We start from the raw sequence: 10,557 nt of genomic DNA on the forward strand, positions 1-10,557 counted from the left end.
GTCTGTGTGTGTGTCTGTGTGTGTGTCTGTGTGTGTGTCTGTGTGTGTGTCTGTGTGTGTGAGTGTGTGTGTGAGTGTGTGCGTCTGTGTGTTTGAATGTGTGCGTCTGTGTGTGTGAGTGTGTGCGTCTGTGTGTGTGAATGTGTGCGTCTGTGTGTTTGAATGTGTGCGTTTGTGTGTGTGAATGTGTGCGTCTGTGTGTGTGAATTTGTGCGTCTGTGTGTGTGAATGTGTGCGTCTGTGTGTGTGAACGTGTGCGTCTGTGTGTGTGAACGTGTGCGTCTGTGTGTCGCTGTCCGTCTATGCACTTGCCCCTGTGTCTTTTTGTTTCCCTCTTAGTACATCTGTGTACGACGTGTGCCCGTCTCGTCTGTCTGCGTCGATCCTCTGTGCGCGTCTGTGTCGCTGTCCGTCTCTGTGGTTCTGTGTGCACGCGTGTCTAGTTTTAGTCTGCGCGTGTCTCTCTGCGTGTCCCTCTGTGTGTCTCTGTGTGGCTCCCCTCTCGATGTTGAGCTTACAAATAATAATCTTCGAGTGGGGGATTAAGAGAAGGCATCATTGGCACGGAGAGAGGCGAAGAGATAACTTTTGTGGATTATACGAAGACAAAGACCCCTCCCCCCCGTGTAGACCTTAACAGCCTGTTAACGAGCACGTGTTAAGGCCGGCACAGCATACGAGAGGGTGCGTGGCGAACCCCACGCCCGGCCGCCTTTGTCTCTCCAGTGCATGTGTTTACGCACCGAACCAGGTCCTAAATAATTGAGGCCGAGTCGTCCCACGGGAGGCCCGGGACCGATATCCGTCACTGATGTCGGCCATCAGTGGGTATCGAACTTGAGCATCTGTGTTTCGTGGTGCAGTGCTATCCGCGGTGTACACCACTCGTGCCTGTGTCCCGCTCTCATCCACTTGTATTGATGTTCACGATGTACACCGAGAGCGCAAGAAGGTTTCTCGTTTAGGGCTGAGTCGACCGAGGAGGGTGGTGGTCCAATCGCGCCGATTTGTCGGATTACAAACGGACGCGAACTCGTGCCTCTGAGCACCGCGGCAAGGGTTGTGCAAGAACATGCGATTCAGCAATATTATTATATCAATTTAACGACGTAGGAAGCCAATCCGTATATAAGCAAACATAACGTGCATTGCGATTGGAAGGGGCCTTGCCTCTGGATATGAAGGGGATTTGCATTTCACTGAATCCTTTACGAATTAGAAATTGGACTCGTACCCTGAAATGTCTCAGATATTTAATGAAAAGAAAAAAGGTCTTCGAATATTTCAAATACATTTTATGGACAGGGAACAATACGGTCTTTGAGCACAGCAGCTCTGGCTCATGGTTTGTTGATTTGGAGGGCGAGCCTGAGTCATGACAGTAAAATATAAATCACGCGCGTGTTGCGTGTTGTCTGTTTTTAATTTGGAAATTTTAATTGGTTGATGATCACTCGCGCGAACAACACCTGGCGCCCGAGCACAATGAGAATTATGACGAAGACGATTTCCAGCTTCGTAACGCTGCGCCGCCGAACACTGCTCGCTCGCCCTCCGTAGAGAGAGAGATAAAAGAGGGCGACGACTCGGAGGCGCCAGGAGGAGGGGGATGGGGAGGAGAAACGGCGGACGAGGAGCAGGAAGAAGACCGCGATAGCAGCAGCCACGCGATGGTGAGCAGCCGGCGCCATCAACAATTGTCCACGCTCTGCGGTCCCCTACGTATTGAAGACGTGTTTAGCCAATTACTGCGCGTCTGCGCGTGGGAGGAGACAACCGGAGCGCCCGCAGAGAAATAAAAACTTACGCGTGCGAGGGGGAAACACTCTATCCCGTCCAGACGGAACGTGCGGAAGTGACGTTTGCGTTGCCGTGCCGCATTCTCGTAGCGAGCCAATGGGGTAACGGCCTCTCAGGGAGTTTCACAGCCCATCTGTGTGTGATCCACCAATTTTCTCCGTCGCCAGGCCAAATACCTTGGTTGCAGATGTTCACGGTTCGACTCCCTCTGCCGCCCTCGTTATTTCCGGTCTATAGTTCCCAGCTGGTTAAACAAACTAAATGTGTTCACAGTTTGTGTTTTCAAAATCTCCGTAATGCATATCTCGAACGTAACTAAATATATATTTTAAATGTCTATGTTTTTAGTTCATCAGCCGCTTGGCTTCCCAGGCCAATATTAATTTAGCAGCATTTGTTTAACGAGAGCAAAAACTCTGGTCCGGTTTCGATGTTCTGGATGTCGTCAGCAGCCAGGCGCTAGATGACCAGGACGATATTGGCACGATCGCTCCATTGAAATGCCAGGACCCCGTTCTGAATGCATCATACACCTTGTTGTTTACACAGGGGCAATTCCATAAGGGAGCGGATCCTAGGCGTGCTAACGTTGTCCCGTGAAGAACAAGCGTTGCCGAATGTATCGCCGCGTCGGAACACGGGTGATGTTGAAAAGCAATCGACACACATTCATCAATTGGGTGCAAAATATCAAACTTTTTGGAGTATGACAGCTGCCTGACTGTCTCGCTGGCCCGCGGGTGACGTCACGCGCGCATCTGCGTGATGACGTCACGCCCCCCCCCCTCACCCCAGGCCGTGTATCCCGCGCAAACGCGCAGCCAGTGCGTAAAATATTTCGTCAGAGAGAAGAGACACAACTCCCCCAACCAGTGCCCACGCACAACAGCCGCTTAAACAAACGGCTGAACATCGTTCATTGTAAAAGTCCTAAACCATCGGCCGGGGTCAATCCTTCGCTGGACGAAGTCCTCTTGCAAGCCACCGCCACCACCACCTCCAACCACGGATGCGACCATTCAGTAACGTTCCGCAACAGCGGCAGGGCACTGCGTTTCGTGCGTCGTTGAGTCAACGCCCCGTCACGGTCTTCCGAGTGAAAGGAGATGACCGCTGGGACGGAATGCGGTTAAAGCACAACGAAGTGACGGCTCCCCTTGCCAAGAGAGTGGCCAGCCGATACAGAAACACCACCAGAATCCCCGCTCATGAATACGAATTCATTATCCAGCCGAGTAGAGGTGTTTAAAGTGAGAGGAACAAATCACAGGGCCACGTCGACAAGTGTGGATGGCGGCGTAATTACAACGTCGCCGACCGCCTTTGTCTTCCCAGTGCTTTGACCGAAGCACGCGGGTTATTTTTTTTTATTTTAAAGCTACCCACAGTCCTCGAGGTCGACGCCACGTGTGCGTGCGCGTCACCGATTGTAACGGCTGGCTGCGAGTCGAACCCATACCGACACAGAAAACCCCCGCATAGCCTTGCGAAGCCGACTCCACGTGGGCAAACTGGGGTCGTTCATCTCGCCTGGCTGAGACCCGCAGGTTTCCCGGCCGTCGGCGAGACCGTGGGCACGGTGCCTCTGACGCGACCGCTGTGAACCCCGCCACTCGAAGAGCTCCCTCCGCCCCAAGCCTGAACAGACCGCATGGGCAAAGCGCTGTTAGCGAGCAGCAGCACCCATGAAGGCCGGAACGGCGCACGAGGGGGCGCATGTCTCCCTAGTGGCGATGTATTTACACATCGCGCTAGGTACTCAATTTGAGGTTGAGTCGACTTAGGGGAGGCCCAGAACTGGTTCGTACAAGGTAATCGTCACTGGTGTTGGCCGCGAGCGGGAATCTTATTCGGGTCCCTGTCGGGTTTGCAGCGCAGTGCGCTAACCGCTGCGCCACCGCTCCCCGCACACGCACACACAGTCACACACAGACACACACAGTCACGCACTCGAACACACTCACTGCACGTTGCGCCACTCACTACACGCGACATTTCAGCGTCCGAAATGTCACCGATGGGTAACATTTGGCAAGGGATGGCTTTCAAGTCGCCCGGACACCCAAGGTAATTAACATAACGCGCACACATTTGCGCCAGGCTTGGCTGTTGGTGACCTTGTTCAAAGACAAAATTCGAGAGTAAACGTTTTTCTTTTCTTGGTATGCCTTCGCATGCAAATTTAAATTTTATTCAAATCAACACTCTCGCTCGCTCCCTCGCCGTCGAATGGACTCGGACGCAGGCGCGAATTCGTGAACGAGATAATTACGGAGTCGAACACGCTGGGTCAGAGAGGAAACGAGAGAGAGACGGGTGATTGTGAGGAGCCAGAGTGATTACCATGATGTTATTTGCATGGATGGGTTCGGGATGACAACGGCGAGGATTGATTTGCATGCGGCCCGAATTCGTAACTCCATCTCCCTCATTCCCGGGCGTGTTTTCTCATACCCTTAGCCGTCAATCAATCGTTGAGTCTTCTAGAATAAACGTCAAATATGTTTTTTCAGAGTGAAGGAAATCCCATGGGATATGAAGCTCTATGTTACAGATATCCAGTCGGATATTCCACCTATCCGATCCTCATCACCACCATCATCCCTACGAATCCGCTCACTCACCTGTCTTAACTGCCCGAAACGTCGCGAGTGTCCCCCTCGATTGCAGATTTAATTAACCTGAGCGTCACAAAACAAAGCGCGTGCAGACGTTGTCAGACAGTCACGTGCACAATTATTAAATTAAGTTTGGCAAATGTGATTGATAATATAATTATCAATGGCCATATTGTTCACTCATTCCCGACCCAAGCGCCTACCCCTAGAACACGTACAACAATGCGCAGTTTGCCACAGATTAAAGCCTATTGTTGTTGTTTTTTTTAGGAATTTAGTTGGTAAAAAAAGCTCCCCACTCAAGCTCTCTTGCCACAATGGGCATTGTGTGTGAATGCCTCGTTAGGCTGCACCTGCTGGGCCACTCATTATCGGTAGATAATTATCAATGGACATAATTGGAGCTCGCCCACGATCGTATCTCTGTCTCACCCCCCCCACCCCCGCTTTATTCAATGGCAGTGGCTGCTGTGCGATTGTCACAATGCACCGACATATCAATCCACTGCTGGGTGAAGACCCAGTTAAGATGAAACGTTGCATCAACGTTAGACCAATGCCAACGCTAGACCAACGTCGGGCCAAAGGTGGGTCAACGTTGGGTCAACGTTAGACCAACGTTGGGCCAATGTTACACCAACGTTGGGTCAAAGGTGGGTAAATGTTGGGTCAACGTTGGACCAATGTTAAACCAACGTTAAACCAACGGTGGGTCAACGTTAGATCAACGTGGGACCAATGTTAGAACCAACGTTAGACCAACGTTGAGATGATTTTGCTGCTAGAAATGCACACACACACACGCGATAAGCCACTTTGTTGAGTTCATCATTTATTGCCAGGTCGCTTCTGAAAAATAAGTTTATAGCTCAATGGGCTTTACTCCGTAAGATAAAAAAACCACGAAAAACGGTTTAGTTTCATTGGTATACTTTTTTAAGTGATCTGTTTCCCTGTGCTATGCTTTGCACTGCTATCGTGTTTCTGCACGGGTTGTTGCTTTAACGTTCTGATCCGCCCCGATTGGACATCTGCGAGGAAGATGCTTCATAGCTCATCGGATTCTTCCAGCATCAATAAATATTCGAATTCTTTGAGCATTCATGGCACGACAAATAGTCTTTGCTTTAAACAAATGAGACCCGAACAGAGAGCAGGGCCTAAGGGGCGAATTGTTCCGGCAGGCGATCGCCGCTGTATTCCCAGAGCCCTGCTCGGTTGAATCCGACCACGTGTTCAGAACCCTGCCGACGCTCAGAGTGTCCGAATTAATGCGATTAATTAATGCGACTAATTCATGCGTTGCCGTCAAGGATATGTTTTACGTTCGACAGACAATTCTCCGACAGCTCAGAAAGAGTCGCTTTATAAAATGGGATTTTTTTGTTGTCCAAAAAAAATAAATGTTACCTTTCAGAATCAATTTGAATGTTACTCAGTCCCTTTCTTATGCACCTTTGCGAGATCACAGCAATTATTTTAAAAACATGTTTATATTTCTACGGAGGTGACACGCCTCATCACTGTCATCACGAGCCACGCTTTGTCCACAGGTCATCTCCATCCTTCCTCGCCTCGAGAAAGTCGCCGTCCATCCTCGGTCCCCTTCCCTAAGCACGGTTGGCTGCGTACGGTGCGAAAGAAGTTCAACATACAGTGAGGGAAAAAAAGTATTTGATCCCCTGCTGAATTTGTACGTTTGCCTACTGACAAAGAAATGATCAGTCTATAATTTTAATGGTAGGTTTAACCAGTGAGAGACAGAATAACAACAACAAAATCCAGAAAAACGCATGTCAAAATTTTTATAAATTTATTTGCATTTTAATGAGGGAAATAAGTATTTGACCCCCTCTCAATCAGAAAAATTTCTGGCTCCCAGGTGTCTTTTATACAGGTAACGAGCTGAAATTAGGAGCACACTCTTAAAGGGAGTGCTCCTAATCTCAGCTTGTTACCTGTATAAAAGACACCTGTCCACAGAAGCAATCAATCAATCAGATTCCAAACTCTCTACCATGGCCAAGACCAAAGAGCTCTCCAAGGAAGTCAGGGACAAGATTGTAGACCTACACAAGGCTGAAATGGGCTACAATACCATTGCCAAGCAGCTTGGTGAGAAGGTGACACCAGTTGGTGCGATTATTCGCAAATGGAAGAAACACAAAAGAACTGTAAATCTCCCTCGGCCTGGGGCTCCATGCAAGATCTCACCTCGTGGAGTTGCAATGATCATGAGAACGGTGAGGAATCAGCCCAGAACTACACGGGAGGATCTTGTCAATTATCTCAAGGCAGCTGAGACCATAGTCACCAAGCAAACAATTGGTAACACACTACGCCGTGAAGGACTGAAATCCTGCAGTGCACGCAAGGTCCCCCTGCTCAAGAAAGCACATATACATGCCCATCTGAAGTTTGTCAATGAACATCTGAATGATTCAGAGGACAACTGGGTGAGAGTGTTGTGGTCAGATGAGACCAAAATGGAGCTCTTTGGCATCAACTCAACTCGCCGTGTTTGTAGGAGGAGGAATGCTGCCTATGACCCCAAGAACACCATCCCTACCGTCAAACATGGAGGTGGAAACATTATGCTTTGGGGAAGTTTTTTCTGCTAAGGGGACAGGACAACTTCACCGCATCGAAGGGACGATGAACGGGGCCATGTGCCGTCAACTCTTGGGTGAAAACCTCCTTCCCTCAGCCAGGGCATTGAAAATGGGTCGTGGATGGGTATTCCAGCATGACAATGACCCAAAACATACGGCCAAGGCAACAAAGGAGTGGTTCAAGAAGAAGCACATTAAGGTCTTGGAGTGGCCTAGCCAGTCTCCAGACCTTAAATCCCATAGAAAATCTGTGGAGGGAGCTGAAGGTTCGAGTTGCCAAACGTCAGCCTCGAAACCTTAATGACTTGGAGAAGATCTTGAAGGAGGAGTGGGACAAAATCCCTCCTGAGATGTGTGCAAACCTGGTGGCCAACTACAAGAAACGTCTGACCTCTGTGATTGCCAACAAGGGTTTTGCCACCAAGTACTAAGTCATGTTTTGCAGAGGGGTCAAATACTTATTTCCCTCATTAAAATGCAAATCAATTTATAACATTTTTGACATGCGTTTTTCTGGATTTTCTTGTTGTTATTCTGTCTCTCACTGTTCAAATAAACCTACCATTAAAATTATAGACTGATAATTTCTTTGCCAGTGGGCAAACGTACAAAATCAGCAGGGGCTCAAATACTTTTTTCCCTCACTGTAGGCGCACCTACATGCGCTTGTGTCCGCGCGTCTTGAGTGGCATTTAGCGGAAGCCCCAGCGAGCTCTGATGGAGATCTTTTTTTACCCAAGGGCGGCTGGGCCGGAAAAAACAACAACAACAGCAGCAGCAGCAGCCCATGTTTACATTTACACACGCTTCTTATTTTTAAAATAAAAAAAAAAACATTTATTTAAACACTTAATGAAATCAATCATGCGGATCGATGACATTCAACACTCGGACCCTTTTTTTGCGTGAGATCTCATCGCCGCATCTCCAGGATGGCCGTGCGTTCGCTCCCCGCGTCCTGAGGCTCAACCGCCCTAAGCCGTCATCATCGTTACAGGGATCGAGTCCGAGGCAACGCTCTCCCCCCCCCCCCCCCCACTTTGATTCGCTTGACAGCTCAATGCGATTCTCTCGTCCGCTCGCCTCGAATCAACGTGCCCCCTCTCGCTGCCTCTCAACGCAATCCCCACTGCGTCTCTGTGTGTGTGTGTGCACGTGTGTTGAACTTCTTTAGCACCGCGCGTAGCCTACCGTGGCGAATCGGAGGCGCGGGCCACTCAACGCAGGAGAAAAAAGCAGCAGTTCTAAAGAAACGAGTTTGTCAATCGAGTTGCTGATGCTGATTTAAAAGTGCATATAGCTCCAGTTGTTCCCTAATATCGGAAGGAAGAGCGTTCCAGACGGCCGCAGCGCATCTGAGAGGGCCGCGCGATTATGCGGAGACCGTATTTAATCGCGCTCATATCTCTTGTTCCATTTTCTTTCCTCCTCCTTTCCCTCGACCCGCTGTCACCGCGGGAAATCTACAGCGATCAAAAAAAGAGGCAGCGAGACGATCTTTATGCACGTTGACAGAATTCAAATGTATGATTATTCATGTTTTCAGAGTTGGATGAGATATTGACATTTTCCATCGTCGTCACAGCCGTCGTGTGTTATGCACCGACAATAACAGCCTTGATGGGGGCTTTGCCTTCCTGCCACTTGCGCGAGTAGCACCTTTGTGGGTCCGTTTAATCCCAGCCTCGCACGACGCACCCGCCGCCGTGATTGCCTTTTCTCATCATTTCACAGAAAAGGGTTTTTGCATTTGAATATATTAAACCTCCGTGGACTCGTGGGAAAAATGGGGCCGAACGAGAACGAGTTGTGTCGCGACAGTTTTTATTCATCCAGGCGGTGGTGGTAGTGGTGGTGATAGGCTCTGGGTTGTTCTTCATGCTTTCGGAGTCCCTGGCCATCTGCTCACAACCATTAAGGACCTTCACGATGGCTGTTGTGGAAAGAGTGGAGAGTTTCCCATACCTGGGCAGTGTGCTCATGACCGGCTCCGGTTTAACAGCAGAGGTCTCACACCGAATCAGTCGAGCGGCATTATCTTTTCATCGGTTGCGTAACGCTGTGTGGAAGCTACCGGGTCTATCGCTCCGCACGAAGCTTCAGGTCTCCTCGGCCACGGTCATTCCCTCCCTTCTCTACGCTTGTGAAACGTGGACCCCCCTAATGGAACATCTTCTCCAGTTAGAAAAATTCAGACTGGCCTGCCTACGATCCATCCTGGGTTTAACCAGGCTGGATTGTGTGAGGAGCTCACAAATCCTTGAAATATCTGGACAAAGTCCCATCGGTGAGCTCCTCCGCCAGGCAAGGCTGCGTTGGCTGGGTCATGTAGCCCGCATTCCCCTGCCACCGCATGCCTAAACAGCTTTTGTTCGGCCGGATAGAGGGGGCTAAACGGGCTCGGCACGGGCTAGAGAAGAGATGGAGTGATGTGGTACAGGAGAATGTTTAGCTGAGTGGACTTGCCGATGACTGATACCAGCGGTGTCAGGATCGGCCTCTGTGGAGGAGGCTCGTGAAGGATGCTACTGGTCAGTTGGAGGCAGTCGCCCTCCAACAACAACGGAGGGCGGAGGAGCGACGCTCACAACAACGAGCCGAGCGCCGGGTGGCTAAAGCACAGGAAGTTGGCACAGTAGGGGGTACAGGTGGTGCATCAGCCAGTCATCTCAGTCATCTCATTCAGTCGACCCGTGGCACCTGGGTCTGCCCCGTGACCTCCTTACAGCGGGCGTTCGACAATTCACGTGGCCTCAACGTGCACATAGCCGGGCACAAGCGTCGTGGTGACGTCACCGCCACTTAGTGGCGAATGGTGGCGGTTGTTGATGGTGGCGGTGGTGGTGTTGGTGGCTACGTTGCTGCACGTGTCTGTTGGCTGTGATCGACCACTGTGGGGGTTGCAGCAAGGGTTGTTGGATCACCGCACACACATGTTGTGAAACTCCCTTCTACAGCAAAAATGTTGGCCTCCACGTGTTTCGACTGTATGGGATATCACGTTTCCTCCTCGCACGCGTGGGGTAGGGGTAGTGATAGGGGTAGTGATAGGGGTAGTGATAGGGGTAGTGGTAGGGGTAGTGGTAGAGGTAGTGGTAGTGGTAGAGGTAGTGGTAGGGGTAGTGGTAGGGGTAGTGATAGGGGTAGTGATAGGGGTAGTGGTAGGGGTAGTGGTAGGGGTAGTGATAGGGGTAGTGGTAGAGGTAGTGGTAGGGGTAGTGATAGGGGTAGTGAAAGGGGTAGTGATAGAGGTAGTGGTAGGGGTAGTGATAGGGGTAGTGATAGGGGTAGTGGTAGGGGTAGTGATAGGGGTAGTGATAGGGGTAGTGAAAGGGGTAGTGATAGAGGTAGTGGTAGGGGTAGTGATAGGGGTAGTGATAGGGGTAGTGGTAGGCGTAGTGATAGGGGTAGTGATAGGGGTAGTGGTAGAGGTAGTGGTAGGGGTAGTGATAGGGGTAGTGATAGGGGTAGTGGTAGAGGTAGTGGTAGGGGTAGTGATAGGGGTAGTGAAAGGGGTAGTGATAGGG

Source organism: Petromyzon marinus, chromosome 11 (assembly GCF_048934315.1).
Source record: "Petromyzon marinus isolate PM22_M1 ecotype Great Lakes invasive population chromosome 11, UKy_Petmar_22M1.pri1.0, whole genome shotgun sequence".
In the NCBI taxonomy this organism is placed as follows: Eukaryota; Metazoa; Chordata; class Hyperoartia; order Petromyzontiformes; family Petromyzontidae; genus Petromyzon; species Petromyzon marinus.